Raw genomic sequence first — 7,915 nt, forward strand, 5'->3', positions numbered from 1 at the left:
CATTACACTATACATTTATTAGAATGCGTACATTGTTATTTATTGGCTTTATATCAAGATGCAAACAATCAGAATATTGTACCTGGTGGGAAGTGGCCAATGTAAACATGAAACATATGCCATTACCTATATTGTACTGTGGTACAGTTATGGAGGCCCTTCATAATGCAGAGGTCAACTGCCTGCTCTGCCAATAGTTAGCAACAGCCCTATAGTATGCAGTTTAATAAACAGCTGTTTTACAAAATTCTTCTGAGGTGAAATTGAGTGCAGTCCCGTATCGTGATACGTATCGCATCGTGGCATCTGTATCGTGATACGTATCGTATCGTGACTTTGCTGGTGATACACAGCCCTAATGGCAACCCGTCAAAATAAAAGTTGAACGTTAAGAACCAGTCAGAATATATTACTATTTAGCAGTCTTAAGACTTGAGTATACTTGATACTACTGCTAATAAATATTAATCAATCTTTATTTTTAAAGGAATAATCACATCTGTTTTCTTTTTAATTTTAACAGTACACCTCTGTTGTGCAGCAATTTGTTCGCCAAAAAATAAAAGAGTTTAATTTTCGTTTGATTAGGATAAATTCAATTAATGTTTTATGCCTTCATCTGATTACAACATTTTGTAGGGCCCTATTATTGTTTAAAAAAGGCCCCTATACAAAAAAAAGAATAGGTTTAAAATACAGGCATGTGGTTCTTACATTTTTTTTTTTTATTAATTCACCATTTGTAAACTTAATATAGAAATATCAATAGCATTTGTATTAAAACTATATTCACTGAATGTAATCAAAAAATCGAGAATCGAAATCGAATCGAATCGGGACATCTGAATCGATACCCAGCCCTACATGAAAGCACAATTTACTATTTGCTAGCTCGTTGCAGATGGTAATTAGGGGAGGGACATTCTCATTCTAGAGAGCATCTGATTGGATAAACATCTGTGTAAGTGCACGAGTCTTGACTATTTTTGTTCCATTTTCCCAGAAAGACTGTACATTTTGCACATATGTGCTAAAGGTTAGCTAATTTTAAAAGTATTGCATATTTTGAAAATTGTACACTGTAAATAACTTCAAAGCTAACAGACATGAAATATAAGCCAAAAAAATGAAAATTTGATGTCACTGTCTTTAAATACCTACTTATTGATCTTCAAGTTTTTTGTCTCATTCTAGTACGCTAAAAGAACATGTCCCATTCTCTGTGATAAGCAGGTTAATATTTACTGGAACCCTGAGATGCACCGGGCTACAAAAGAACCAGGAGTGACCTTTGCCTCGTTTCCATGTTTTGTTTTCCCTGTCCTGTTCTGTCAGGAATCCTCTGCTCCTCGACAAGCTTTTGCAAATGGTGATTAATTCATTAATTAATTCAAAATACAATTACTTTATGGTTTAAACATTTGCATGAAGTACAACTGATAAAGTCAAGTCTGACAATCCTGGATCAATTTTATGAAATAAATGTTCTTCATGTAACAGTTCGACTAAAACGTTTTTCTTGCTGGAGCACACATGCTTAGGAACTGTTTTGTATGTACTATTTGCTTGCAAATCTTATGCAAGCTGCTAAATGTGAGTGTGGGAACAAAGAAATCTGCTTTTAACATCATTTTGTTTAAAGTACTGAACACTTAACATAGCTGGGGCTTGGACGCAAGCGTGGATTATCAGACATAAGCGAGAGCCAGGATGGTGGACAGCCACATTCACTGCGAACACACTGCGTGCCTTATTTTCTAAGAGCTGGAAGAGACGGGAGCGGCCGGGTTTCTCCTCCTGAAAGGACGCCATTTTTGCTTCATTGTCTACGCTGCTTCAGGGCATTTTGGGAGAGGCTGCTAGAGAACTGCCTGAATCACCTTAATCCCGTCGACTGATAACAGTCAACTAACAGCATCATTCAGCAAGAATGATTTCATAACCTGTGATTTTTTTGAATCAGTCCCATTAAAAAACAACTTTTAAAGGTGCCAACACATTATGAAAGCTCCACTGAACATGACATCAGATGATACGGGATGATCTTGTGATAATGTGCCATGAAGCACTCACTAATGAGATGGATGTGCTGGTGAATGAGTGTGCTTTGAGTTATATCTTGTTTAAAGAGACAGTCCACCCAAAAAGGAAAATGATGTCATTGTTTATTCACTATCCTTCTCACTATTTTAAATATAATGACCTCCAAAATGACAAATAGTTCATATGACTTATACATCATATTCCAAGTCTTCTGAAGCCACATTATAGTTTTGTGTGAGAAACAAACCAAACTGCAACCAAATGATAATCATTCACTCCAGTGAACATTTAACCATTGCAACTGAAACTGTTATGATTCATGAACGAATTATTTAAACATTTGTTGTGAACAGAATCAACGAATTCATTAAAAAAAGACTCAAAAAAGCGAATTTTCCAAGAATCAGGCATCAAACTTTGCTCAACTAAAGCGGGGTCAAGATTGTCAGTGAGTAACGACTTAAATGTTGAACTATAACTCACACATTCGCTATCATATGCTTCAAAAGATGTGAAATATAGAGCCATGAAGTCACTTCTATTATAACGCTAAGATGCTTTTGTGTCATTTTGAAGCTTCAATAAATGGAAAAGTATGAAAAATTCACTTTTTGTGTTCTACAGAAAAACAGATTCGGGTTTAAAACGTCATGAATAAGTTTCATTTATGGGTCAAATATCACTGCAATGCATTTGTTTGGCAAAAATTGGGAAAATTCGAGACAAACTGGTGCAAACTGTGCTGCAAAGCTGACAGACAAGGAATTTACAATAACAAATCTATGAAGCTGACCAAATATGTCTTATGAAATCGTTCTGTATACGGACATGCTAATTGAAGCTCTTTGAAGGAAAGCACTGAGCTAACAGCCCAGCCACATCTGTTTCCCATTGCACATCGCTCTCAGAGACACAGAGGAGGATCTGTCCTCAGTCCTTCTTGCGCTTAGCGAGAGGAGACTGTATGATTCAAAGTCCATGCAGGTCAACACAAGAGTACTGACATGAGGACGACAGTTTGTGCACACCTAGATTTCCCAGTTTAATGACTCCTGCACTCAGTCACACACCGTCCTTCCCTCATTGCTTTTTGCATCTTGTGAATCACTACAATGAACTGGAACTGAAACAAAAGTCACAGCTTTGTCATGAGATTTCAGAAAATTATGCATGACATGCGTAACATCACTCACTGCGTCATTAGATTAGAAACGTTTTGTGACACTTATGTCAGATCATAACCCAAATTTCTCTCAGTTTACAAAGCAAAAATTTGACTTTTAGCAACCCTTATACGTGATACAGATTAATTAGCCACAGGCATATTTTCATATCTTTCAAATGTTTGTTCAGTGCTTGAACATGAAACTGGGAAGCCTACAAAGAATGCTAGTACAAGACGAACTGGTTCCAAAATGTGACTCGACCTGACATCTTCCCGTTTCTGTCTCCCTCCTTCACTCCTTAATGAGCAACAAGAGCGTTTCTTCAGCATCTCCGCCTCCCTACGCTGTGCTCCCTCTCTAGGAGCTATCAAAAATTCACAGACTGTGGGCAACTGCCAGCTGACAAAACTGTTTAGTCAGCAACAGAGGCAGGGTGGGAGAAGAGGGGCGGGGGAAGTAGCAGGGGGAGGCAAAGAAGGAGGCCTGCAAAGCCGTGTGTGATTCGACTTCTTTTTCTCACAGACAAACGTAAAAAAGTGAAAGCAAAGCTCACAATTGCTCAAAAAGGAGTGCTAGCGAGCTAAACTATTTATGATTGTGGTAAAACATCACACTTTGACTATTATGACCTGTTTGATTGACTATCACACAAAACTAATTCTCAAACGAACAGTGTAAGGATATGCTACCTATTGTTTTGATCTTTTTCTAACTTCCTCTATCCACACAGGCTGCTCTATTTCCTGTCATCCATGTCCCACTTACACCAAAGCATTTTCATGAGGACTCGGTTTCACTTTTAGTTTTTCTTTACTACACTTTATCATTTAAAAAGTAAACAATTGAATCCTGAGATGCCCAAACTTTTCACTACGAAAGGCCAAAAATCAAACTTAACTGACAGGCATGGACCGAAGGTCAAATTCAGTTACAGTATATTCTCTACATTCCAATGCATAAATATACATAAAACAAAAGGATATTTTTCTTTTGATATGATATTTAAATTTCTTCACCCTCATGTTTTCCAAACCTGTATGATGTTATTTCTTTATTTCTATTTTTATCCACTCAATGAAAGTCAACAGGGTTAAAAACAATGTTAGATCCCACTGACTTTCATTGTATGGAGAGAAAAAAGAGAAATTTAGCAAATCATCTTTTTTGTAAAGAAGGAAAGTTGTACAGGTTTGGAACAACATGAGGATGAGTAAACTATGCACTGTAAAAAATTTAAAATTTAAGGCAACTAGCTTCAGCAGATTTGTGAGTTTTCTCAACTTGTTTTTGTAGGGGATTTGTGAGTTTTCTAAACTTGTTGTTTTCAGTTTATACAACAAAAGGTTTTGTTGTATAAACTGAAAACAACAAGTTTAGAAAACTCAAAAATCTGCTGAAGCTGGTTGCCTTAAACTTTTAAGTTTTCTCAACTTTTGATTTTTTACAGTGTGTCCAAACATTCATTTTTGAACTATTCCATTAACCTTCAACAGTCATTTTTTGATTTGGCCATAAATTAAACATTCTTAAAGACTGTATCTTAAATTTGAATAAAACATGCAAATAGTTAGCATCCATCTGCAAACTCATTTTCTTAAGCCCTACAGGGTACCGTGTCGAACTCAGCACCCCAGGACCAAACCAAGCTTCCCATTCCCTTCGAGTGAGAGGGAACATAATCTTATCTAAAATAGACAGGTTAAAAATAGCTCCAGAGCGAAACAGGATGCCCATCTCTACCCCTGGATGAGTGAACAGAACACCCATCACTAGGGGCAAACGGCTCGGAGAGGTGACCAACTAAGTTTCTCCATCCAGGCTGGGACTTCAACAGACTGGTCCCTCTGTCTTTACACTCTGTAAACAATCACGGTTGGGCAGGTTTGTCAAAGGAAGTCTACTAGGGAACCCCAGAGAGTTCATTTTAATTAATCTATATTAATCGAGGCTAATCAAGATGTACCAGCCGTCTATTAAAACATTTCCAAGGCTGCGTCTCGACATTAAAATAGACCAAAACAAAAGTACAAAATGAATCCATCCACTCAATAGGGCTGTTGAGACTTTAAATACACTTCAGAGTGATTGAATACAAAGTGGAGTAAAAGCTGATGGCCCTTTCTATCACTATCAACACGGCAGCTCTGATGCTCACAATGGGTTTTCTCTATTCAACTCTGGCGACTCCCTGCTGAGGACAGAGGAGATTACAGCCCAGACCACTGGTTGACTGTTCACTAGAACATGCCTTTGAATTTTCAATGGTCTTCTTGCTTTACGCATCTGAACAAACACATCTCCACCCTACATCAGCCTGCATTGTGAGAAGAGAAGCTATTAGAAAAATGAGAAAAGGAGGATTTGATTTTTAACCTTGCCTCTCCGCGTGGAGAAAACAGTAGACAACGAAAAAATCTTAAAATATAATATATATTGTTATTATTAAAGGCAAAAACAAGCACAAGTTGATGCTTATATAAAGTAATGCAGAAACAAAAAAAGTTAAATATTTGCATAAGGTGATGAAGCAACACATTCCCATGTTGGTTCAGAGTACATTTACAATGGTTTAATCTTTTAAAATCACTTTGCGATTGCACAAAAGATAGCGACTTATCTTTAATTAGCAATGTTTCTTAAAAATATATTATTATGGTGACGATGGGCAAAATTAATCCAAACATAAAACCTCTAAATCAGACGTTTTCCACTTTTACAGACCCAGGAACCTCCAGTATAAAAACAAAAATTACATTATATACTGCTTATTAGATCATTTGCGAGGAATGTAATTTAATTCTATGTTTTATGTAGGCTGTGGTCTCTTCGGACCCCCTGGAGTACCTTTCGGGACCCCTGGTTGTACATAATTATACACCATGCAGTAGATCACCATAAACCACAGCATAATATCTCAGCAATATCCTCAGATTACCAACTAAAGAAAAAAGGCCTTTATTTACCTCTAAAAGGTTTAGACAGTACTTTACACCACTTTCAGGTAGTAAGTAATATGCAACTTTTAAGGGAAGATAAGATACAAAGTTGTCCCTTTAAGATTAGTGCCCCACTGCACTTTAGTGCATGGTATAAAAGTTACTGTACAAATCAACCAAGATGTAGTTAAAAGTCAGCGGATTGCGGGGAGGCAGCGAGTGAATGATGCAGGCCTCCTGGAGCCCAGTGTTGAATTTGGTAATGGAATGTGAACTGCTCATCCGGATCTCTGCACATTCTGATTCTCCAAAGAGACGCGAGAACGAACAGAGGATGATGGGAGGAGGGCGCAAGCACATACACACCCACACGAACAATATGATGCATCCGAGTAATTAGTCATCCAAAACTGAGATGGTTTAAATTGTATCGTCGATGTGGCTGCTTGGCGCAAATATAAAAGCCGACTTCTCTTGTATGCCTATTCGGCGTTCATCTCGTGCAGCAAACCCAACCCAAAGATAGTCACGACGACAGCGAACTTCCTCCTTTAAAACTTTTGACATTCCCAAACATTAAGTTTGCAAAGTGTGACTGACGAAAGAAGGGTGGTTTGGTGAACAATAATAACTTGTCGATGGTGAGGAAAAGTCGAAAGCACAAATAAAACGTAAATACATGTCCCGACAAGGTCACAATATAAAGTGAAGCGTGTCCAACCCCCCACGCGTTAGCCTCGATCAAAGTTCAGATGTGGATGCTTCTTCAGTTCACTCTAAAATACTCACTTTTGATGACAATATATGAGCTAAACTTCCTTTTGTCAAATGGGAGATAAAGCCACATTAGTGACACTGAATGTATGGTTATTTAAAGTGCTAAAGTTAACTCAGGTATGAATTACATGTGCGCTGGTTAGACGCGAGTGAATTCCTGTAGTCAGGCGTTCAACCTTTGGATGCGAGAATGAAACGAGGAAGCACAAACCCCGGGCAAGGAAAAAAGATCGGACATCATCTCAACATCTTCGGTCTTCCAAGTTTAAGAACTTCCAACATAGTATCCATCCACCAAAGTTTGCAATCGGCAGGATGGAGAACGTAAACAACAACAACAACAAGTAGAAAAGTGCACAATACTTACGCTTGACTTTGTCGGGGTTGGGCGGATTGTGCTGAGACATGGTGATGGTGAAAAGAGATGATGGACTTCGAAAAAAACCCTGCAAACTTGTTCCGGAGAGCGATCAAAATGGCGTATTTGAGGATGTGCAAAGTTCGCCAACTGGATACTTCACATCGCCCACCGTGTTAGCTCCCTAAAGGAATGATGGCCATCGACACTTCCGACGAATGAGGGTCAGAAAAGTCACTTTTTCCTCAAAGTGTGTTCCTGAGCGCTGTTCAGTGAACTTGTTAAGTAGACGCATCACGTGTTGCTCTAGTCTCCAAGGGGACGTGTGTTACTGAAGCTGCCACTGGAGTTCAGCTGTGAGCATCTCTACGGGAGGGGTGGAAAACTTCACTCCTTCAGCCGCATCCGATTGATTATTCACGATAGATAGATAGATTTGATGTAGCAACAAGTGTCTAACAACAACAACATATTTTCAAAGCTTTTTGTAGACATACAAATTTTGTGATAATGTATATTTATAAGTATATAAAATATTGTTTAAATTGTATAACAGCTGCTATTTTATGTTGCGTAGACAATATAAACTCGTAGACGATATAAACTAAGATGTAACCGTAATAGTGACGGGATAC

The 7,915-nt window shown here is 38.1% G+C and overlaps 1 pseudogene; it reads right to left on the reverse strand.

Moving 5' to 3' along the window:
- The window catches only part of LOC107688444 (ras-responsive element-binding protein 1-like), a 39,260-nt pseudogene extending 31,688 nt beyond the window's left edge, over positions 1-7,572 (reverse strand).
- Positions 7,573-7,915: the final 343 nt, after the last annotated feature.

This window comes from Sinocyclocheilus anshuiensis, unplaced genomic scaffold, assembly GCF_001515605.1.
Source record: "Sinocyclocheilus anshuiensis isolate Anshui unplaced genomic scaffold, SAMN03320099.WGS_v1.1 scaffold329, whole genome shotgun sequence".
Lineage (NCBI taxonomy): Eukaryota > Metazoa > Chordata > Actinopteri > Cypriniformes > Cyprinidae > Sinocyclocheilus > Sinocyclocheilus anshuiensis.